The sequence below is a fragment of the Schistocerca americana genome, chromosome 4 (assembly GCF_021461395.2).
Source record: "Schistocerca americana isolate TAMUIC-IGC-003095 chromosome 4, iqSchAmer2.1, whole genome shotgun sequence".
Taxonomy (NCBI): domain Eukaryota; kingdom Metazoa; phylum Arthropoda; class Insecta; order Orthoptera; family Acrididae; genus Schistocerca; species Schistocerca americana.
This window is the reverse complement of record NC_060122.1, coordinates 422,450,162-422,475,636: the sequence shown is the minus strand read 5'-3', so window position 1 is coordinate 422,475,636 and position 25,475 is coordinate 422,450,162. Positions and strand designations below refer to the sequence as shown.

Genomic DNA, 25,475 nt, shown 5'->3' with positions numbered 1-25,475 from the left:
GACTACATCTACTCAACTTTCTGAAGTGCTGAAAATTATGCAATTTTCTTTTTCTATTAAGTAACCTGCATATGAGTTTTCGCACAGGGCTGCATTATTTCACGCCGATGACGTTCACTATATCATTTTTGTAGCTGTTTCAATCTCCGCGATCAACGTTGTGTAATCAACAAGTTTTCAGGTCAATGTGTTTTCTAACTTAGAATGATGAGAAAGCGAGGTTCTTGCCTCACGTACAATTCCTTCTTTACATGTTTCAGGAGACGGCGGTTCCGGAAAGCCTGACCCTCGTCGTACAGGATCTGCCAGGAACTACCAGGTAGACGAAGCTCTGTCAATTTCATCTGTATCATTTATTTCACAAAAGCCTCCGCAAAACTCACGTTTTTAAGTAAATATACATATATGTAACTAAAACATAGAACAGCCAATTAAAAGTTATCTTCCCCACTTGGTTTACGGGAAGAATCCCAATTAAGGTTAATGAATTACAGGGGTTTAGAGAGTTTTCTCTACGTCTCATAACACGCAGGTGGTACATGTGGATAAATGCACCACATACCCACCTCTGCAAGAGATAGATGGACCCTTTGTCACACACCTCTTGGTTGCTTGCTGAATACAGATATAAAACGAAGGAGAGAAAGGATTTAACTTTCCGCCGCCACTGATTTCTTTAGAGGTGGAGCACAAGCTCAGAATGCTTCAAGGACGGAGAAGGAAATCGGCCGCGCCGCGTCCAAGGAACCATCCTCGTATTTGCCTAGAACGATTCAGATGATTGATGGGAAACCTGAATCTGGATGGACAGACGCGAATCTGGTGTGTCGTTCTCCTGAACGCGAGTCCACTGTGCTAACCACTGTGGCACCTCGCTCGGTAGATGTAAGCAAATACACCCATGATCAAAAATATCGAGACAGCTAAGAGTAAACATTAAAATGGTATCCGTCCACTCTCCGCCTTTATGACGACATGAACCCTGCCGAGGGTACTTGAAATGAGGTATTTGAATGTTTGTGGAGGATTGGCAGCCAATTTTTCGTCAAGAGCGGAGAGAACCATAGGAGGTAGTCTCGTTGAACAGCGGGGTCTATACAGAAGTACACGTTATAAATCATTCCAAATGTTTTTGCACGTGCATCCTTCTGACTGATGGTCTACAGGACTTCGGCTGTTTACTTACGTAATAAAATGAAACACCTGCAGACGTCGTTTTGCTGTTATTTTATTGCACTGAAGCGCCAAAGAAATTGGTATAGGCATGCGTATTCAAATACAGAGATATGTAAACAGGCAGAATACAGCGCTGGGGTCGACAACGCCTATATAAGACAAGTGTCTGGGGCAGTTGTTAGATCGATTACTGCTGCTACCAAGGCAGGTTATCAAGAGTGAAGTGAGTTTGAACGTGATGTTATAGTCGGCGCACGAGCGATGGGACACAGCATCTCCGAGATAGCAGTGAAGTGGAGATTTTCCCGTACGACCATTTCAAATGGTTCAAATGGCTCTGAGCACTATGGGACTTAACATCTATGGTCATCAGCCCCTAGAACTTAGAACTACTTAAACCTAACTAACCTAAGGACAGCACACAACACCCAGCCATCACGAGGCAGAGAAAATCCCTGACCCCGCCGGGAATCGAACCCGGGAACCCGGGCGTGGGAAGCGAGAACGCTACCGCACGACCACGAGATACGGGCACGACCATTTCACGAGTGTACCATGAATATCAGGACTCCGGTAAAACATCAAATCTCCGACATCGCCGCGGCCGGAAAAAGATCCTGCAAGAACAGGACCAACGACGACTGAAGAGAATCGTTCAAGGTGACAGAAGAGCAACCCTTCCGCAAATTGCTGCAGATTTCAATGCTGGGCCATCAACAAGTGTCAGCGTGCGAGCCATTCAACGAAACATCATCGATATCGGCTTTCGGAACCGAAGGCTCACTCGTGTACTCTTGATGGCTGCACGACACAAATCTTTACGCCTGGCCTGGGCCCGTCGACACCGACACTGGACTGTTGATGACTGGAAACATGTTGTCTGGTCGGACGGTTCTCGTTTCAAGTTGTATCGAGCGGATGGGCGTGTACGGGTATGGAGACAACCTCATGAATCCATCGACCCTTCATGTCAGCAGGGGAATGTTCAAGCTGGTGGAGGCCCTGTACCGGTGTGGAGCGTGTCAGGTGGAGTGATATGGGGCCGCTGATACATTTAGATACGACTCTGACAGGTGACTCGTACGTAAGCATCGCGTCTGATCACCTGCATCCATTCGTAACCCTTGTGCATTCCGATGCCAGCAGGACAATGTGACACCCCACAAGTACAGAATTGCTACAGAGTGGCTCCAGGAAAACTCTTCTGAGTTTAAACACATCCGCTGGTCACCAAACTCCCCAGACATGAACATTGTTGAGTATATCTGGGATGCCTTGCAACGTGCTATTTAGAAGAGATCCCCACCCCGTCGCACACTTATGGATTTATGGACAGCCCTGCAGGATTCATGGTGTCAGTTCTCTCAAACACTACTTCAGACACTAGTCGAGTCTATGCCACGTCGTGTTGCGGCACTTCGGTGCGCTTGCGGGGGCCCTACACGAGATAAATCAGGCGTATCAGTTTCTTTGCCTCTTCAGAGTGTATTGCAACCATTTTCGGTGAATCAATACACCATCTTCAGGCCTCTTGGGCTCACCTCCTAAGCTTTAGTTGAGATATGAAGATTGTGTATTAATTCACTGAAACTGGTTGCTATATAATAAAATTACATGAAAACTGCGGCTGCAGGTGCTGCATTTTATTATACACCAAATGTGTTCCACTACGGTCAGGTTAATATTCTGGGCGGGCTAGTCCATTTCGTAAATGTTGTTGTCCAGAAACCATTACCTCATAGATGCCGCTTTATAAAAGGCTGCAGTGTCATGCCCATACAAACAATCATCGTCTCCCAACTTTTCCTCTTCAGTACACAGTATACAATGCCCTAAAATTATTCTTCGACATTTGGCGTTTTCTTAAGCACAATAGGAAACCACACGATATCCACGAGAAACACCTCCAATCGTAACACCAGCTCCTCTGTACATCACTCTTGGCAGTATACGCGATGTCAGGTATCGTTCTCGAGGCTAAACCCAAAATCAAACACTTCCATGGGTTTTCCCCAGGATACATCGTGATTCATCGGTCCAAATCACTCGTCTGCAGTCAGGCACTGTCCGGTTGCGTCACTCTTTATCGGAAATCAAGCATCGATTATCAGTCACTGTGCTAGCTGGAGAGGTGGCAGCACTTTCGAACACCTGATTGATTCCTTCCGCTGATTTCTTACGGGTTTTTTACAGCAACCCTCCGCGATGCTCCATGGTCCCTGGCCTTCAGTTCAAGATATCTGCATGGTCTTTGTTTAGGTCCGGTAGTTCCTACGCGTTCCGAAGTCACAGTCACATCACCAACAGTTCCTTTTGGCAGCTTTAAAAGAGTTGAAAAGTCCCTGAAGTATTTGTTGGTCAAGTGACATCCAATGAGTAGTCCACGTTCTAAGAAACCGGGCTCTCCTGACCAACCCACTCTGCTGTTACTGCTTCTCTGCTGGCAGCACAATGCTGGTTCGGCTCTTGTGAAGTCTAGTGGTGAATTCTGCATTACATAGGATGTACGGACACTTTTGATCAGATAGTGTGCATGCACAGTTGTAGATGCAGCGACAGCATGTCGCATAGTATTCTCGTAACCCGGTAGCTAATTTTGTACACCGTGGGCGACCATTACGAGACAGGTTTTCATTGTTTTGTGTCCCACTGTGGTAAATGGATGCTCGAATGAAGTCGCTGTGGCATCCGCTAATTCGGTGGGAAATTTCTCGTGCTCAAAACTCTTCTTGCTGTACATCAACAAATCGTGCACGGTCTAAGCCTCTAATTATCGTTCTAGGAATGTTGAGAGACTGGTGTGCGCAGGACTCTCTTTCACGACTGGAAAAACAGCGTGTGCCCCTGAACTGCGTTGAAAATCCAGGTACATTTTAGCTCCATGACGTAGGTAAGTAGCGATTTCCGCAGGGTCCAGAGGAAGAGGTTTACGACGTGTTTGATTATTATAGACTCAAACTAAAGAGACGAGTAAAGCAGAGTGAAACAAGCAATTAACCCTAAAAAACATTGGTCTGGAAACCAGTGGTTTCCTCAAAAACGTGTGCACAAAAGCCGTCATGACTATGTTACAACACGGTTAATGTCTAACTTTATATTTGTTTCGAAACGCAACAAGCGAGCCGTGAATTAGAAAGTTAAAAACTGGTCTGATATTATTATCATTCCCGATACTAGGTACAGGTACGTAGCGTTTCGACAATAAGTATGCACAGCTCGTGGTCTAGTGGCTAGCGTTGCTGCCTCTGGATCACGAGGTCACGGGTTCGATTCCCGGCCGGGTTGGGGATTTTCTCTGCCCGGGGACTGGGTGTTTGGGGTGTACCCATCGTTTCATCATCATTTGTGAACGTGGCTAAAATTGGACTGTGTTAAGATTGGGAGATTGTACGGGCCTTCATTACCGCGCAGTTGAGCGCCCCACAAACCAAACATCATCATCGACAACATGTGTATCGGTTGTGGCTCGCCAATACCACGACCTCCCAGGTCCTCCGATCTGAACCCACTGGACATGAAAAAACTTTGGTGTATTCCAGTCCTGTGACTCACGTGAAATGCCAGTTTTGAGTATGGAAACAAGTACTCCAAACCGACATTTCACGTGAGTCACATCCCAGTGCAAATGTGTAACGCAACCATCTGTGTGACGTGCTTATAATTATGTATTATTTATATTTTAGGACAACTGATAAGTAAAAAATGCATCACATGCTCTAATGAAAGCATGAAAGCCCTCTGACGATGAGTTGTAATGATTCGAAACCGGCAACGGTACCTTTTGAATAAAGGAACTTAAATTTGTGGTTGGTTGCTGTCTCAAAGCCAGGTATATGAATGCGTAGGTACTTTCACTGCAGCTCATTTATCATAAATCTGAGAGCGGCAAAATCAATAAATCAGACTTAAAGGAGACTGAGGATAAATTAAGAATTGGTGATCATATACCAGAAACGAAGCAGAGCGCAAGTCCAGCACGGGAAATGTTTTCAGATGAATCGGTAAGTGTCTCGAACTGAAAACTGCGTAAAAAGTTACTAACCACTCATTTGGGAACCTGGAGTATGTTACAATATGTTTGTAATTTAACCAGCACTTTCATCACTCCATAAATATTTTGAAAGAGGACAAAGACTTGGTGGCTGACAAGTGTGTGGAAATATATACTAAGGACTTGAGGCCATTTAGCAGTGTATAGGCTGTCTACATTTACGGCAAAAATTGAGCGAAATAGAAAAAAAGTATTGTTCAGAGGATATTAAAAACACACTCTGGTGGTATGTTGGGTTGGGTTGTTTGGGGGAAGAGACCAAACAGCGAGGTCATCGGTCTCGGGAAGGATGGGGAAGGAAGTCGAACGTGCTCTTTCAAAGGAACCATCCCGGCATTTGCCTCGAGAGATTTAGGGAAATCACGGAAAACCTAAATTAGGATGGCCGGACGCGGAATTGAACCGTCGTCCTCCCGAATGCGATTGCAGTGTGCTAACCACTGCTCCACCTCACTCGCTCCGGTGGTATGTAACGTAGTGCGAAGAAAGCGTAGTGTGAAAGAAAACCTTCTTCTTTCAGACAATAAAAATTATAAACAAACTTCGTATTTGCTAAAATTCATTTGATAAATTTACAATGGACTATTTTGGCCACTTAGAATAAATGCAGCGCAATACGCATCCTGGAAAAATTAATTGAAACTGGGATAGCCGGGCACGTATTTGGCTGAAACACGATATGGTAGCAGAAACTAGACTTCCAAAACCTTGCTTTATTTGGCGTTGCATTACCATAATCTTCAGCTTCTTAGGTGATAAGTATCTCGACTTTCAGAAATGGTTCCACTTACTACAAGAGACCTGTATTAGAGGTGTCCTGATGATGTTTCTAATTGAGAATAACCAGTACTAGTCGAAAGAGAATGAAGTTGCAGAAAAAAACCGTAAATAAGCCCGTAATCAGCCGAAAAGGAAAAAAACAAAAACAACAAATAAATCCACTATTTTCTGACCTACAATAACCCAAATTGAATGTGTATTTCACTGAGCATGGTCTTGTGATACTCGGGTTCAAAAAATAAAAAATAAAAAGAAATTTAAAAAGTCTTTTCATCAACATCCGAACCGCACTCTAATGAAAGCATACAGAATAAACCATTGCGTTACACAGCGGGAGGACGGGCTGTCGGGGAATAGCTTGGCTTGGATGGGAATAGAGCAGCTCGCTCTACTGATAACACGCGGCAGCTTGCTTGCGAGGTTGTCATGCGTGCATGGGTAGGTTAAAACACTACACTGCGGCACTGGAAGTTTTCTAGGCTGTTGTTGTTGTTGTGGTCTTCAGTCCTGAGACTGGTTTGATGCAGCTCTCCATGCTACTCTATCCTGTACAAGCTTCTTCATCTCCCAGTAACTACTACAACCTACATCCTCCTGAATCTGCTTAGTGTATTCATCTCTTGGTCTCCCTCTTCGTTTTTTACCTTCCACGCTGCCCTCCAATACTAAATTGGTGATCCCTTGATACTTCAGAACATGTCCTACCAACCGATCCCTTCTTCTAGTCAAGTTGTGCCACAAACTTCTTTTCTCCCCAATCCTATTCAGTACCTCCTCATTAGTTATGTGATCTACCCATCTAATCTTCAGCATTCTTCTGTAGCACCACATCTCAAAAGCTTCTATTCTCTTCTTGTCAAAACTATTTATCGTCCATGTTTCACTTCCATACATGGCTACACTCCATACAAATACTTTCAGAAACGACTTCCTGACACTTAAATCTATACTCGATGTTAACAAATTTCTCTTCTTCAGAAACGCCTTTCTTGCCATTGCCAGTCTACATTTTATATCCTCTCTACTTCGACCATCATCAGTTATTTTGCTCCCCAAATAGCAAAACTCGTTTACTACTTTAAGTGTCTCATTTCCTAATCTAATTCCCTGAGCATCACCCGACTTAATACTACTACATTCCACTATCCTCGTTTTGCTTTTGTTGATGTTCATCTTATATCCTCCTTTCAAGACACTATCCGTTCCGTTCAACTGCTCTTCCAAGTCCGTTGCTGTCTCTGACAGAATTACAATGTCATCGGCGAACCTCAAAGTTTTTATTTCTTCTCCATGGATTTTAATACCTACTCCGAATTTTTCTCTTGTTTCCTTTACTGCTTGTTCAGTATACAGATTGAATAACATTGGGGATAGGCTACACGCCTGTCTCACTCCCTTCCCAACCACTGCTTCCCTCGACTCTTATAACTGCCATCTGCTTTCTGTACAAATTGTAAATAGCCTTTCGCTCCCTGTATTTTACCCCTGCCACTTTCAGAATTTGAAACAGAATATTCCAGTCAACATTGTCAAAAGCTTTCTCTACTTCTACAAATGCTAGAAACGTAGGTTTGCCTTTTCTTAATCTAGCTTCTAAGATACGTCGTAGGGTCAGTATTGTCATACGTGTTCCAATATTTTTACGGAATACAAACTGATCTTCCCCGAGGTTGGTTTCTACTAGTTTTTCCATTTGTCTGTAAAGAGTTCGCGTTAGTATTTTGCAGCTGTGACTTATTAAACTGATAGTTGGATAATTTTCGCATCTGTCAACACCAGCTTTCTTTGGGATTGGAATTATTATATTCTTCTTGAAGTCTGAGGGTATTTTGGCTGTCTCATATATCTTGCTCACCAGATGGAAGAGTTTTGTCAGGACTGGGTCTCCAAAGGCTGTCAGTAGTTCTAATGGAATGTTGTCTACGCCTGGGGCCTTGTTTCGACTCAGGTCTTTCAGTGCTCTGTCAAACTCTTCACGCAGTATCCTATTTCCCATTTCATCTTCATCTGCATCCTCTTCCATTTCCATAATATTGTCCTCAAGTACATCGCCCTTGTATAGACCCTCTATATACTCCTTCCACCTTTTTACTTTCCCTTCTTTGCTTAGCACTGGGTTTCCATCTGAGCTCTTTATGTTCGTACAAGTGGTTCTCTTATCTCCAAAGGTCTCTTTAATTTTCCTGTAGGCAGTATCTATCTTACCCCTAGTGAGATAAGCCTCTACATCCTTACATTTGTCCTCTAGCCATCCCTGCTTAGCCATTTTGGACGTCCTGTCGATCTCATTTTTGAGACGTTTGTATTCCTTTTTGCCTGCTTCATTTACTGAATTTTTGTATTTTCTCCTTTCATCAATTAAGTTCAATATTTCTTCTGTTACCCAGGGATTTCCAGTAGCCCTCGTCTTTTTACCTACTTTATCCTCTGCTGCCTTCACTATTTCATCCCTCAAAGCTACCCATTCTTCTTCTACTGTATTTCTTTCCCCCATTCTTGTCAATTGTTCCCTTATGCTCTCCCTGACACTCTGTACAACCTTGGTTTAGTCAGTTTATCCAGCTCCCATCTCCTTAAATTTCCACCTTTTTGCAGTTCCTTCAGTTTTAATCCACAGTTCATAACCAATAGATTGTGGTCAGAGTCCACATCTGCCCCTGGAAATGTCTTACAATTTAAAACCTGGTTCCTAAACTCTGTCTTACCATCATATAATCTATCTGAAACCTGCCAGTATGTCCAGGCTTCTTCCATGTATACAACCTTCTTTTATGATTCTTGAACCAAATGTTAGCTATGATTAAGTTGTGCTCTGTGCAAAATTCCACCAGGCGGCTTCCCCTTTCATTTCTTCCCCCCAATCCATATTCGCCTATTACGTTTCCTTCTCTCCCTTTTCCTACTACCGAATTCCAGTCACCCATGACTATAAAATTTTCGTCTCCCTTCACTATCTGAATAATTTCTTTTATCTCATCATACATTTCTTCAATTTCTTCGTCATCTGCAGAGCTAGTTGGCATATAAACTTGTACTACCGTAGTAGGCTTGGGCTTCGTGTCTATCTTGGCCACAATAATGCGTTCACTATGCTGTTTGTAGTAGCTTACCCGCATTCCTACATTTTTATTCATTATTAAACCTACTCCTGCATTACCTCTATTTGATTTTGTATTTACAACCCTGCATTCGCCTGACCCTAAAAGTCTTGCTCCTCCTGCCACCGAACTTCACTAATTCCCACTATATCTAACTATAACCTATCCATTTCCCTTTTTAAATTTTCTAACATACCTACCCGATTAAGGGATCTGACATTCCACGCTCCGATCCGTAGAACGCCAGTTTTCTTTCTCCTGATAACGACGTCCTCTCGAGTAGCTCCCTACTTAGCAATCATATACAACCGCTCGCTCACCGATAGATCTGTACCTACAGATTGGAAAATTGCGCAGGTCACACCAGTGTTTAAGAAGGGTAGTAGGAGTAATCCATCGAACTACAGACCTATATCATTGACGTCGGTTTGCAGTAGGGTTTTGGAACATATACTGAATTCAAACATCATGTATCACCTCGAAGGGAACGATCTATTGATACGTAATCAGCATGGTTTCAAAAAACATCGTTCTTGTGCAACGCAGCTAGCTCTTTATTCGCACGAAGTAATGGCCGCTATCGACAGGGGATCTCAGGTTGATTCCGTATTTCTGGATTTCCGGAAAGCTTTTGACACCGTTACTCACAAGCGACTTCCAATCAAGCTGCGGGCCTGTGGGGTATCGTCTCAGTTGTGCGACTGGATTCGTGATTTCCTGTCAGGAAGGTCGCAGTTCGTAGTAATAGACGGCAAATCATCGAGAAAAACTGAAGTGATATCAGGTGTTCCCCAGGGAAGCGTCCTGGGACCTCTGCTGTTCCTGATCTCTATAAATGACCTGGGTGACAATCTGAGCAGTTCTCTTAGGTTGTTGGCAGATGATGCTGTAATTTACCGTCTAATAAGGTCATCCGAAGACCAGTATCAGTTGCAAAGCGATTTAGAAAAGATTGCTATATGGTGTGGCAGGTGGCAGTTGACGCTAAATAACGAAAAGTGTGAGGTGATCCACATGAGTTCCAAAAGAAATCCGTTGCAATTCGATTACTCGATAAATAGTACAATTCTCAAGGCTGTCAATTCAACTAAGTATCTGGGTGTTAAAATCACGAACAACTTCAGTTGGAAAGACCACATAGATAATATTGTGGGGAAGGCGAGCCAAAGGTTGCGTTTCATTGGCAGGTCACTTAAAAGATGAAGCAGGTCCACTAAAGAGACAGCTTACACTACACTCGTTCGTCCTCTGTTAGAATATTGCCGCGCGGTGTGGGGTCCTTACCAGGTGGGATTGACGGAGGACATCGAAAAGGTGCAAAAAAGGGCAGATCGTTTTGTATTATCACGTAATAGGGGAGAGAGTGTGGCAGATATGATACGCGAGTTGGGATGGAAGTCATTAAAGCAAAGACTTTTTCGTCGCGGCGAGATCTATTTACGAAATTTCAGTCACCAACTTTCTCTTCCGAATGCGAAAATATTTTGTTGAGCCCAACCTACATAGGTAGGAATGATCATCAAAATAAAATAAGAGAAATCAGAGCACGAACAGGAAGGTTTAGGTGTTCGTTTTTCCCGCGCGCTGTTCGGGAGTGGAATGGTAGAGAGATAGTATGATTGTGGTTCGATGAACCCTGTGCCAAGCACTTAAATGTGAATTGCAGAGTAGTCATGTAGATGTTGATGTAGATGTAGATGAGTAGTCCCCGCTCGGAGATCCGAATGGGGACTATTTTACCTCCGGAATATTTTACCCAAGAGGACGCCATCATCATTTATCCATACAGTAAAGCTGGATGCCCTCGGGAAAAATTACGGCTGTAATTTCCCCTTGCTTTCAGCCGTACGCAGTACCAGCACAGCAAGGCCGTTTTGGTTAGTGTTACAAGGCCAGATCAGTCTATTATCCAGACTGTTGTCCCTACAACTACTAGCCGGCCGAAGTGGCCGAGCGGTTCTAGGCGCTTCAGTCTGAAACCGCGCGACCGATGCGGTCGCAGGTTCGCATCCTGCCTTGGGCATGGATGTGTGTGATGTCCTTAGGTTAGTTAGGTTTAAGTAGTTCTAAGTTCTAGGGGACTGATGACCTCAGCTGTTAAGTCCCTTAGTGCTCAGAGCCATTTTTTTTTTTTTTTTTGCAACTACTGAAAAGGCTGCTGCCCCTAGGCTTACAGAAGAATATTTGACACTTTGGCGATACAGCTGCGTTTGCCGGTAACAGGGAATCTGATAGATCCTCTCCAGTTGTGGAACAACGGAAACAGCCGTCAAGTCCACAGCCCTCGGCTTGATCCGGCAACCACACACCGCACCATGCCTTCCTTCAGCGAAGCGCGCGTTGCTGTGCCCTGTGGTAAACGTCCTCGTCCGCGGCGGTAACAGGACTGCTTCCTTCTACACCGTTGCTTCTTAATCGCGCCGTTCTGGCTCAGTGAATGGCACGCCTCCCAGCGCCCACGCAGGCCGCCACACTCAGGCACTGCGCGCGCTCCGTCCATTCTGGCAGCAATCACGAGACACAGCCGCCTACCTGAGCTTGCGCTCGGCCTAAGAACTCCCCGAAACAGCGGAGCGACCTCTCGCCGTGGGCAGACTGTCCATCCTGGGCGTCATTGAAGTCGGTGATCGATATAGCATGAAACGGACGTGTCAACTATCCCCTCTCAGAATACGGAAACCAAAGAATTTGCAATAGCTCTTAAGGTATGCAATTTAGAGACCATGCTTACTGTCGTGACCGCAGAAAATTTTTATTCTTGCTTTTGTGACCATAATAAGAGCTCAGGCTCCATAGGTAAACAGCCAGCCGACATTAAGAAATAGTCCACCAGGAGGCTGCCAAGTATGGCTCGTTGATCAAATAATGTAGTGTTTGACTTCCTGCCAGAGAAAGCAACATGAATCAAACTTGTGCAATGGAAGACGCAAACACCAGGGCGATAATATAGCAAGAGAGAGTGTCAGTCACGTGCGGAAAAGACTCGTGTGAAACCAAATTAAGCTGTGTGCAGCTAGAAACGAAAGTGTCGTATGGAACCGAAGGCATTCTTGTGCAAGCCGAACAATTAGAAACGAGAGTGTCGTGTGGAACCATAGACATTCTTGTGCAATCCGATCACTTAGAAATGAAAGGGTCGTGTGAAACAAATTAACTCGTGTGCACCCAAGTGCATGAGAAACGAAGTAAAAGGGCAGGCAGCGGAATAGCTAGAGGCAGAGATTCAGATGCAGATTCAGAGCCAGTGCCGGCAGTTTGGAGATTCCGCAGGGAGACGCCAGCGGGGCCGGGTAGGCCCATAGCAGCCGATACAGCTGATGAAGACTTCAACTACGAGAAGACGGTGAAAGACTCTGGTGGGCGCTCGGGAACTGCAGGTCAAGTAGGATTTTTAGAGTTTCATTGGAATAGTGTTGAACAGAGGCCGTCAGTCTTTGTCTCAATTACTTAGAGAGATTTCAGTGCTAACCAAGAACAAGTGACTGCTTTGTACTTGTTTCTTATATGTACCGGCAGTTAGCTTTGAAGTAGCAAGTTCGAATAAATAGACTGAATCTTACTAAGGGGTTTATGGCCCAACACCTCACATACGTATGTGGAGTATAAATTTGATGGAAACTAACGAATCTTCTGTGCCTGTTGCAATTCTGTAATCTATTTTCAGCAAACTTATTTGCTTCAACCCAAGCAGATTCTCTCCCTCTCATCTCCGATATAAAGGTTGACAGCAATTTATAACTAACCCATCGTCGTTGACATCCCGATTGCGATACGCAGTTCGCACTTACTTCATTCTGGTATAGTGAGGCTGAGCCGGAACGCGACATTACTGATCACTTTTTGTTCTTCTTGAGTGTACTACCATCTCTCAAATTACTGAATACTCTTTTTAACACCCTGCATATATTTTTCAAAATAAAATCATTCGTCAACTGCACAAATGAAATAGTTTAGTGCACTTAACCTGTATCGACAGATTTATCTATCGCTTTCGGAAGTTCAGTATGTAATGGTACTTGTATTACGCAACCATTACGGCACCTCACCTGAACATCTCGATACCAGTAATATTCTACCATGTTTCTGTAAAGTAGTTAACATATTTCTGAGACAACATTCAGATTTGATTTCATTTGTGATACATCGATATGTTTATGTTGCAATGATATTATCTTATGTGTATTCTTTCTTTTGTCACTATGATCTTTGACGTACTTGTAACTCTGATTTTTTAGCGGGTACGCGATTATTAGTTAGTTGTTAGAGAGTTAGAGACTGAGAAGGTCAAGTATTGGACGTAGTCAGCTTATAAAATGTGAACTTTAACAGTGACTGTGAGGAAGATGTTTTCAAGTATGTTTTGAATTGTGAAGTGATGTTTGTGTGTCACGTGATATTGCAATAAAAGCAATTAAAAGGAAGTGTAACTTAGATTCGGAGTGCTGATTATTTTTTTACATCACCATTGTCCAGCAAAAGTGTAATCTTCAAGAATGGTTTATGGAGCGCATCTTCAAAACTCTTGAATATAGCAGGATAAAATCTAGGCCTCTTTGCATCCGAGCTTGGAATCATCACCACCTAGATTTTCGACGATTGAGCCAAGCGGTTCTAGGTGCTTCAGTTCGGAACCGCACGACCGCTACGGTCCAGGTTCGAATCCTGTCTCGGGCATGGATGTGTGATGTCCTTAGGTTAGTTAGGTTGAAGTAGTTCTAAGTTCTAGGGGACTGATGACCTCAGATGTTAAGTCCCATAGTGCTCAGAGCCATTTTTTTTCGATGATTGAGCCATGATTTTACAATGAGACCAGCGTGGGAAGCACGAAAAGATGAGTGCCTAGTTTATTCATTATTACATGAAATGACATTACTGACTGTGCTCTAATGACACCTGCCACATAATAACTATGTTGTTGCCCGAAAATGCAGTATTTAGCAGAGTGAGCAACACCACAATCATTATTAAAGTTTGGCCTTTGTTGTGGTAGGGCTGTTGGAAGTAGTAGCTTATAACACGAGTATGCAGGCTTTGAATTATTGAATTACTGGCCAAATTAGCCATATCAATACTTGAGTCGCCACTGTTTACAATCTCGTAGTTACCAAAACACGGGTTTTGTCGCTGGCGTTTCTGCCACACCGTCAGCAGTAGCAGGGGCACCAAAGTAGCTGGACCAAACAGCGCGTCACGCTTGAGAGGCAGGCCGGCCGACGAGTGGCGAATTGCCGCTCAGGATCGCATTACCCGCCAGCAAGTTTGGTGGGACCGCGTGACCGGGATGCCAGAGCGCGGTGCTGCTGATCGCCGTAATATCTGTGGCGCGCGGGCGTTATTTCATCTCTGTTTACGTGAGCCGCGTAGCGGGCCGCTCTAATCGAACGATAAAAGGTGAGCGCCGGCAAAAGTTGCGGCCGAGCAGTAAATGGCCGCAGATAAATGGCCGCCGCTCGGCGCCGCGCCGCGCTGCGCCTGGCGGAGCGGGGAGCGGGCGCCGTTGTCAGCTAGCGGGCGGTGGCGCGCTTTGTCCGGGATAACGAGCGGCCATCCGCTGCATTAATCACGCCTGCAGATAGCGGCGCCCCGCTTCGAGCACTCCCCCGCGAGCCGCCCTAACGAACCGGCGGCGCCCGCGGACGCCCGGCTCCGGCCTGGCCTACTCCGCACCCACTGCGCGAACGGAGCGGCACATCCGCCGCTCACATTGCGATTCGTAGCGTCTCTCGCCGTTCGAGGATGATGCTGTTGTGCGAACGGAAGTCACACCGCTTAACGCGGCCCGCCACGGTTTCCTCTCCTGCGCTAATCTCTTCATTTTCCAAAAATCGCAGAACCGAGAAGGAGTTATGCGACACGAACGAAAGTTGGTAGACGTGTTTCTACGCGGGTCACTCCAAAAGGAATGCACACCTTTTTTTTAAAAAACCCATATTTTATTCTACATGTTTGTTAGTTTTACATTGCGTAGATACATCCTTTAGGAACAATATTTTCATTTCCCCACATAATTTCCATCCCTCTCAACTGCCTTACGCCATCTTGGAACCAGCGCCTGTGTACCCGCACGGTAAAATTCTGGACTAACCTGTTGGAGCCAATGTTTGGAACCGTGCACAAGGGAATCATCATCTTCAAACCTTGTTCCACGAAGAGTCTTTCAGTTTTCCAAAGAGATGACAGTCACATGGAGCCAGGTCAGGACTGTAAGGCGGGTGTTTGAAGAGTTGTCCATCCGAGTTTTGTGATCGCTTCCATGGTATTTTGACTGACGTGTGGTCGTGCATTCTCGTGCAACAGTAAAACATCCTGCTTTTGCCGATGTGGTAGAACACGACTCAGTCGAGGTTGAAGTTTCTTCGGTTCCACTTGGCATGATGTCCACAAGCAAGACTCCTTCGGAATCGAAAAACACCGTAGCCGTAACTTTTCCAGCAGAAGGTGTGATTTTGAATTTTGTTTTCTTGGGTGAATTTGCAAGATGCCACTCCATTGATTGCCTCTTCGTCTCTGGTGAAAAATGATGGAGCCATGTTTAATCACTTGTCACAATTCTTCCAAGAAATTCATCTCCACCATTGTCGTACTGTTCCAAAAGTTCGCTGCATACCGTTTTTCTCGTTTCTTTGTGAGCCACTGCCAACATCCTGGGAACCCACCTTGCACAAACCTTTTTTAACGCCAACACTTTCAGTATTCTGCAAACTCTTCCTTCCCCTATCCCAACGCACTGTGACAATTTGTTCACTGTGATGCGTCTGTCAGCAGTCACCAATTCGTTAACTCTCTGCACATTGTCTGGAGTGTGTGCAGTACGAGGCCTGCCGCTGCGAGGACAGTACTCAATATTGCCGTGCCCGCTTTCATCACGTAACCTGCTTACCCACCGACTAACTGTACTACGATCGACAGCAGCATCTCCGTACACCTTTTTCAACCTCTTGTGGATGTTTCCCACTGTCTCGTTTTCACAGCACAGGAATTCTATGACATCACGTTGCTTCTCACAAACGTCAAGTGTAGCAGCCATCTTGAAGACATGCTGTGACGGCGCCACTCACTGGAACAGGTTGAACTAAGTTTGAAAACAAGAGGGAAAGATGTACTACAGACTGTAAGACTTTCACACATGCAGAATGAAAACTGTACTTTTACAAAAATAGTGTGCATTTCTTTTGGAGTGGCCTTCGTACATGCATTAAGGCGAGAAAGACACCATTATCAGCACCTCACTGAGTTTGAACGACGTCGTCCAATAAGGCTACGAGAAGCTGGATACTCCTGCTACATTGCACAAAGACCTAGGAGAAATGTAGCCACTGTACATGATTAGTGGCAGCGGTGATCAATGGAATGTACCGTCGCAAGAAGACCGGGCTCTGGACGGCAACGTGGCACTACCGACAAGGAAGATCATCGTGTTCGGCGCGTGTGGCTCTGGAGCATGGTACTGCATCTGCAGCAACAATCTGAGCAGCTGTTGCTATCAACAACTGTTACAAATCGGTTACGTCAGGGACAGCTCCGAACCAGACGACCTGTAGCGTACAATCACTGACCACAAACCACCGCCATTTACGACTTCAGTGGTGTCAAGCGAGAGTTCATTGGAGGGCAAGGTGGAGGTCTGTTGCGTTTTCTGATGGAAGCTGGTTCTGCCTCGGTGCCAGTGACGGCCGTGCGGTGGTTAGGAGGGCAGATGAAAGCTTGCAACCAACCGGGCTGCGTGATAGACACACCTGCAGCTACACCCGTTATTATGGTCTGGGGTGCGCTTTCGTATCACAGCAGGAGCAGTCTCGCGGTTATCCCGCGCATCCTGACTGCAAAACTGTACGTCAGTCTGGTGCTTCGACCTATTGTACTGCCATTAATGAACAGCATTCCAGGGGGTGTTTTCACCTCTCACCAGATGAGGCTAGGTCCAGCATTGTCAAAAATGATCATTTTGGTGGCTCAGATGTTCTGATTTGGGGTGGTATACTGTTGTGTGAACATACTGACCTCTAAACCTCTGAACATCCATCAAATGGTTCAAATGGCTCTGAGCACTATGGGACTTAACTGCTGAGGTCATCAGTCCCCTAGAACTTAGAACTACTTAAACCTAACTAACCTAAGGACATCACACACATCCATGCCCGAGGCAGGATTCGAACCTGCGACCGTAGCGGTCACGCGGTTCCAAACTGAAGCGCTTAGAACCGCACGGCCATACGGGCCGGCCGAACACCCATCGACCAACGTTATTGCGCCACTGTCCTCCTTCTCTAAGTGCGTCTTTGTCTTTTCAGGAGTGTACTCAGCCCTAACTTCATTTTTATGGCCGGCCGGAGTGGCCGAGCGGTTCTAGGCGCTACAGTCTGGAACCACGCGACCTCTACGGTCGCAGGTTCGAATCCTGCCTCGGGCATGGATATGTGTGATGTCCTTAGGTTAGTTAGGCTTAAGTAATTCTAAGTTCTAGGGGACTGATGACCTCAGCAGTTAAGTCGCATAGTGCTTAGAGCCATTTGAACCATTTTTTTTCATTTTTATGGACCACAATTGGCGTAGGTGGAAGATGAAGGAGAGGGTATACGGCGAATGACTGGTCTGCCCGTTCCCCCGACTTGAACCCCATCGAGCACATGTTGACACGTTGGATGACCGTATTGCAGCACGTCCATGTGCAGCAGCTACCATGCAGCAGTGTCAAACCCGCTGATGGAGCGCCCTGCCACAAGAACTCCTTATCGACCTTGTTAACAGCAGGAGAAAACGTCGCAGAGCTTGCATTATCATCCTCAGTGATCAGATATCCTATTAGGAACATATCTCGCCTTTTGTAATGTCCAGCAGACCACTATGGGTCAAGGTGACTTTAGTGTAATTATTGTCGTTGAATAAAAAATATCATTTCTATTCGTCTCATTGCATATTTCTGTTACCTTCTGTACAATACTGCAGCAGTTCTTTGCATGTGTGGTCCATGTTCCTTGGAGGTATGTTACACGGCAGTGACACATCATGCGGATATTACTCTCGTCCTTAAGTTTTACACACCAGGCTATAATGGGAGATCCTTTTGATGCTAGTACTATTTAAGTGAGGTCCATGAAAACTATCATGTTCTAGAAGAAGCTGGAATGATGAATGCCCTGTGGAACAGCAGGAAGAAGCTAACGGGTCTTGAGGGGTTGGGGAGGGGGGGGGGGGGCGGAGTGGAGGAGCATGATGCAGGGAGAAAACTGAAAAATGGCCTTAGTTGGTGCGTTATGGACTTCAACTGAAAGGAAAGGAGTATCTCGGGATGGATTTCATAACTGGGTAGGGGACTTTAAAGTACAGTAGGAGAGGGTGTATAAACTATGGCACTGCATAGGAGGTTTGATATGGATGTAGTGGAGTGGCAGGGAATCTGGATACGGTAGGATGTTGGGTAGTGCATTTGGATTTGCCGATAAATATATTGGTCCTTAAGGTGCACCAAAAGACGCGGGAAAAGGGTGAGTTGATACAGAATGTAAGTTGGGCAAGGTGATGTGGAAGTCGATGGAAACTTCATGTCTTTCTGCTATTCGTAGAATGCAGAAGAGTTGGAGTTCCAGACAATATTGGTGTCACAGTGCGAATGGAAAACCACGAAGTAGAAGAATTTCGGTAGACAGCCACTTACCATCCCAAAGGCATTCGATGACGACTCAGTTTACCTAAAAATCACCCTAGTATTATGCCAACAGATTGCAACACTCAGGTAACGACGCCTCTACACACCTTTACGTCAGTTGGCTGCACATGCCACTGTCGCCAGACGGCAAAATAACCCAGCTTGAGGATGCTACCGATAGGCAGGCTCGGTGGCCTGCCAGCAGAAAGAGTTGGGCGATAGAGCGCAGCGAACCTGTGAGTCGTGAACCACCGCTAGGCAGCCGCCGGCCATACTCCTTGGGGTCCGACGTTCGACACCGCTGAGCTGCCAATGGAACCCAGTGAAGCCTTCGCCTAGCAACTGTCAATTGTGCTAAGCGCAGTCACTGTGGCCTGGAAGACCTCTGCCTTGACACCAGCTGCCCGCCACTGCCACCTCAGTGCTATGTCATCATGCTGCCTTCCAGCAGTGTGCGTGGCTGCAACTGCCGCAATGTGGAGATACCGTGTGTTGACACCAGGCTGCACCCACCAGATGAGGGTGCACATCTGTTTCGGCTCCATCTTGATGTAAGAATAAATAGTTCTCCTGAAGTCTACCTGTTCTTGATGAATCTGGAATGATGATTGTCCTGTGCAACAGCAAGACGCTACAACGGGCTCCTGTCTCCCTCGCCATCTATCCAACCCCAGAGATATGCCATCCTGTCAACCGGAAGAATGGCCCCCCAGCCCTCCTTAACGGTCGTACCATGGACGATCGTTACAGCATGTTTGGATGTCGCAGATGAGAGATTTACAGGTGAGGATATTGGTAGGAGGATGTAGACCCCAACTATGGCCTATTAGTGGTTTCAGTCGGTTTCGGGCTTTGTGCTGGACCGTAAGGAGTTGAGGATTCCACATTAATTTCATATCAAGGCTTAGTCCTGAGTCCTGTCTTAGTGGGAGGGGTGGATTGGGGATTGGTGGTAAACAGATAGGTGAAATATGTACCATGGAAATGCGAGAGGTGCGGAAAAACGTATTGGCTTGGCTTTTTTATTTTTATTTATTTATTTTTAGATTTACTTGAAGTTTGCACGTATTACTCCATTGAACCAGGATATTCATGTGACTTTGGTGACAACGGAGAGTTGGAGGATGTGGTGTGCAGCTAGGTAAGTAGGAGGTTTATTCTCCATTTCAGCTAGTGTTTATTGGACACTCACCATAGTTCACACCAAAATCACATACACAGTCCAACGGTGATTCAGAGCAGAGACCAAGGACAGAATTCGCTCGCAGTTGATCCTTAAGCAGAGTCGGTAAGGTAATCCAGGGCAAGTCATATGCGCAAGAATCACTCTTTAGTCCGAGGGTTAAACTGTAAGCAAAGAACAGGTCACAGCTGTCAAAGACAGTGTATGATACTTGAGGCAGATGGATCATAGCGAAAATTAAACACGAATTGCTTGTAGCTTATTCAGGTTGGCGTCATATACAGCCCCGGACGAGCGGAGTCTCCCAGGTCCCATGGTGCCGCCAGCCTAGCGTCACGTGAAAATCAGCGGCGCCCTCTCAGTTCCCATTTGTTCTAGTGGGAATTAGCGACAGGTTGGAGCCGCCCTTCTTGTTGTCTTCGGCAACTTCCGTAAGCAGCTGCATGTTTACCTCTGCTGGCTGCTAACCTCCTCAGCATGCCCTCTATATTGCTATGAACTGTGTCTGGACCTAGCTTCAGCACGGATATATGATTCCTCTCCATTTTAACTGTTGACTAGTGTGTATAGCCACTAATAGTCATTCCGGTGCCTGCGCACTGGAGGAGTCACAGAAGTTACAGAGGCGTGGCTGGGGTTGGTTTTGTGTGTGAAGAGAAGAGGGCCGGCGGGAGGGTAGGGGGGTGTCGAAGGCAGGAGTAGCCCCTGCTGTCGGAAGCTGGTTCTATCTTGATTCCATTGGTACTTGAAAACTGGTTTCACACTGCCAGTTGTGGTATTTGTAAGCATACTGGGAGGTTAGGTACTCGTGCTGGTGCCTGGTGGCATCCATAGAGGAGAAAAAGCCGCCTCCTTTTGTGCGTAATTCCTGGGAAGGTGGCAGCGGCTGCTTCACTTCGGTTCAGCAGCTGGTTCTACATTTACATCTACATCTACATCCATACTCCGCAAGCCACCTGACGGTGTGTGGCGGAGGGTACCCTGAGTACCTCTATCGGTTCTCCCTTCTGTTCCAGTCTCGTATTGTTCGTGGAAAGAAGGATTGTCGGTATGCTTCTGTGTGGCCTCTAATCTCTCTGATTTTATCCTCGTGGTCTCTTCCCGAGATATACGTAGGAGGGAGCAATATACTGTTTGACTCTTCGGTGAAGGTATGTTCTCGAAACTTTAACAAAAGCCCGTACCGAGATACTGAGCGTCTCTCCTGCAGAGTCTTCCACTGGAGTTTATCTATCATCTCCGTAACGCTTTCGCGATTACTAAATGATCCTGTAACGAAGCGCGCTGCTCTCCGTTGGATCTTCTCTATCTCTTCTATCAACCCTATCTGGTACGGATCCCACACTGCTGAGCAGTATTCAAACAGTAGGCGAACAAGTGTACTGTAACCTACTTCCTTTGTTTTCGGATTGCATTTCCTTAGGATTCTTCCAATGAATCTCAGTCTGGCATCTGCTTTACCAACGATCAACTTTATATGATCATTCCATTTTAAATCACTCCTAATGCGTACTCCCAGATAATTTATGGAATTAACTGCTTCCTGTTGCTGACCTGCTATTTTGTAGCTAAATGATAAGGGATCTATCTTTCTATGTATTCGCAGCACTTAACACTTGTCTACATTGAGATTGAATTGCCATTCCCTGCACCATGCGTCAATTCGCTGCAGATCCTCCTGCATTTAAGTACAATTTTCCATTGTTACAACCTCTCGATACACCATAGCATCATCTGTGCACCATCTTGTTGCCCTTGGTGGAGATGATACACATGCGGTGTCCCTGATTACGGAAGATTGTCGCTCGAACCCACCTATGATGGTGCCTGAATGCTCGGGCCTCATGAGCTGGACCAGAGATGTGTCCTTGTAGCTGCCCACAGGCACAGCGAGAGCAGGCTCTACAGCTACCTTGCAGCTGGACAAGGTGCGGGCTGCTTGTTGTTCAGCACACCTTGGACACATATTGGCCGGATTTTCAGTGTTTTATTGATCTGCGGCCAATACACATTTCGACCCATGATGTTCTCCTTGTGATTCATTCCCCTAGTGGCCCTCACGCAGAAGATGTAAACTCTTGAGACCACCGTGGTTGGGAAATAACGACGCTGAATTTGAGAACTCTGGTTAGCAGCATAACTCCACCAATAACTAGTAGATCCTTTAAGCGAAAGGGGTCTGCAGAGGGGAAGTTGTGGAGGCTAGTAACTTGGGAGGCAGCGTGGATGGGACCAATTCAGGACATACTAAAGCGTTTAGTCGTGTCGTGTGGCATTCGGTGTCTTGGTAGATGTTTTGGGAAAGTTTTGTACAGTGTCAGGGCATGATGAGTCTATATGGAAGCAGACCTCTGCCCACCGGACTCTGAGTGGGGACCCATAGGCTGGCAGGACGACGCGCCGGCATTATCGTGTTAATTGTGCAAGTTAGAGGATTCCGTAGTTGTAGCTACTGAGCAGCAAGGTCCATCGCTACAGGCACTGTGCTGTCCGCTCTGGTAATTTATTGTGCGGCTCTAATATTGCCAGTAAGGGCTTATGAGCCCACCCAGTTAGCCGTGCGGTCTTACGCATTCCGACTGGCGGACTAGTGTCGAGGTCTGGTGTGCCGGCCAGTCTGAGGATGGTTTTTAAGGCGGTTTTCCATCGGCTCGGCGAATGCGGGCTGGTTTCCCTTATTCCTCCTGAGTTACACTATGTCTGCGACTGCTGTGCAAACACTTTCTCCATGTACGCGTACACCATAATTACACTCGTCTGGTATGAGACGGCGGAGGGGGAGGGGGTCCACTGGGGGGCTGACCCGCACAATAACCCTGGGTTCGGTGTGGGGCGGCGGTGGGGTGAGTGGACTGCTGTGGCCTGCTGTAGGGTTGCGAATCACTTATGGCTATGACGGCGACAACGCCTATCCTTCGTTTCTAGGTCCCCATTTCCATACAAAACAATACAAGGGCTTACGATCAGGCGGTAGCTTGCCCTATCAAAAGTTTCGTTACGCCATATCCGATGATTAATGCCTTTCTTTCCAAATGGCGGTAATTCCTCTGGGCAGGTATCAGGGGTTTTGAGGTGTATACTGTCGACTGTTCAGCCCTTACAAGGGTTATACCCATTATCCACACACTGGGTCTTCAGTTCCACAAAGAAAGGCCAACACATAACATTTTTACAACACTCGAAGGTACCGCATAACAGAAGCCCCCAAATTAGTTAACTGGATTCCTTCCAGCTGAGAGAGGCTGCATACTCTTCATACAATTCGTAGTATAGCGTTTATGAACCGATGTGACATTGGCCCTGAGTGCGGAAAGTGAGTACGCCTGTAATTAAATGTATGTTAAATACACTACTATGTGGACCAAAGACTACATGCAATTACGATGTAGCTTGATATGCACTCCACGCGCTGTGGGTTTATTGCTTGTTTATTGTATCTTACTAACTTTGTAGAAAAATATTACACCGTCTGTTTTTTTGGGTAGAGAAAAGACATTATATAGTTGAGTCTCTGGTAAAAATAGATCATAATGGTTGTTAATTATCGAGAAGAATCATTATCTGGCTTTATTACATACTGAAACAAGCAATACTTGCAATATCGAGAAATTAGAATAAAAGCTATACCCACGAAACTGATGGAGGGAGGGGCAACCTGAATGCTCGGACTTTTTATTCCATTTATCTTCCATAAGAGACGGCAGTAAATCGGGACGGAGTGGTAAGGAGGTTGAACGCCACGATCGAGCCGGCTGCATACAGTCTACGTATGATTCTAGCCTCCGCAACGAGCTTCAAGCTTCGATACCTGACCCGCACGCCAATATGCGGATACTGTCGACTGATTAACAATGTTCAAATATTCAGGCGACCATGGATATCTGAAGTTAATTCTTTAATATATTATCTTACCGTACCATCACAGACTCCGCTTAAAATAATCACAAATTAGGGGGATAATATAGAGGCTACATGCCCTTTATACAAGAAAGGAAGTGGAAAGACTGACTGGATATCCAAGTCCACACAGGCGTGAAGCTGAAATCAATTTGCAAATCACAGAGTTCCGTTTCAAGACGTCAATAAATGAATAATTCTATCATCGTTCAAAGAAACATCTGAAGAGGACCGACTTCTTGCAAGTTAATCCAGGAAACTAAAAAAGTAATGTGCTTCCTATGCAAAAGAGCATCACGTGAGCTCACCAATTAAGGCAGCATCCGCGGGCAGCCGGTGCATAAGTTCAACCACGAGTGACCAAGACAAAACTGGCCCTTTCAAATTTTCGCCGGAAAGCCGTAATTGGCGCCGATCCAAAGAACTCCCCGTTTAAGAGGTACCGTATTTTGGAAAGTTTCCACTCCGACAGTTGTTTGTGCATTGAAACTCAGTAGCTGCTACGTACGATGTTGTTATGTTTGTTTAAAGGGAACTTGTGCGTTCTTTGAGTGAACTGCGACTTGCTAGTCGTTTAGTGTGTGACATTCCAACCAATAGATGGTGAATGGAGCTGGGATTTACCAAAGCAGAAAAAGCCGACATGCTCTTGGTATATGGAGATTGTAGAAAAATGCAGCTCGTCCGTGTACGGTGTATGCTGCAAGATATCCCAACAGATGTCAACCACTTCGGCAATTATTTATCATCGATGCATCCATTACGTGAAAATGGTAGTGTAACGACTAGGAAACGTAACAGAAATAAAGAAGTGATGACAAAAGAGGGGGAAATTAATGTTCTTCCCGCTTTTGTTGCATTTGATCCTCATGTTAGCTTCCGCGCAATCGCACGAGGAAGTAGCATGAGTCAGGCAAGTCTCCAACAAATTCTCCATCGGCATAGGTTCCATGTCTATCACATCTCTCTACATCAACAGCAGCATGGAAACAGTTATGAGAATCGTGTTGACTTCTGTACATGAACATTAAGAAAGGATAACTCCAGATGTACCACGTATCTTCTTTAGTGATGAACCGCCGAATCATGTACTACTGGTCCGTTGGCAATATCCTTTGGCTTCGTCAGGTGGAAAGTCAACGTCCATGGAATGTAAACGTCTGATGTGGGATAGTGAACTATGTGCTCATGGGGCGACTTTTCACTGACGGAACACTGAACGCACACAAGTATCGCAGCCTCCCAACAGCGCATCATCCACGTACGCCAGAAGGCGTTCCTCTGCAGTCTAGGAGAAGCCTATGGTACCAACATGATGGCTGCCCAGCCCGTAGCGCACGAAGTACATCTTTACGAATTGTTTCCATATCGTTGGATTGGACGCAAAGGACCTGTACCTTGGCCGGCACATTATCCGCATTTGACCTCTGTTGACTTTTTTCTGTATGGAAAACTGAAAGACGCTGTCTACAAGAACATACCAAATACACCCGATGATATGCAACGACGTTTTACTGCAGCCTGCTCGGACATCTCCGCTGAAATGCTAGCATATTTGCAGCAGTCGTTCCATACCAGGCCGGAAGGGCTTACTGCCGCTGCTGGTAGTCATTTTGAAAACCTGTGATCATCAGTCGTCTCGTT

General features: G+C 45.8%; 1 long non-coding RNA gene across 1 annotated transcript in view; it reads left to right on the top strand.

Moving 5' to 3' along the window:
* The window catches only part of LOC124614004, a 701,124-nt gene that overhangs the window by 566,940 nt on the left and 108,709 nt on the right, over positions 1 to 25,475 (top strand). Inside the window, exon 3 of the long non-coding RNA XR_006979673.1 lies at positions 261 to 319. This is a non-coding gene — a long non-coding RNA (uncharacterized LOC124614004). The remainder of the gene's footprint in view (positions 1 to 260; positions 320 to 25,475) is intronic.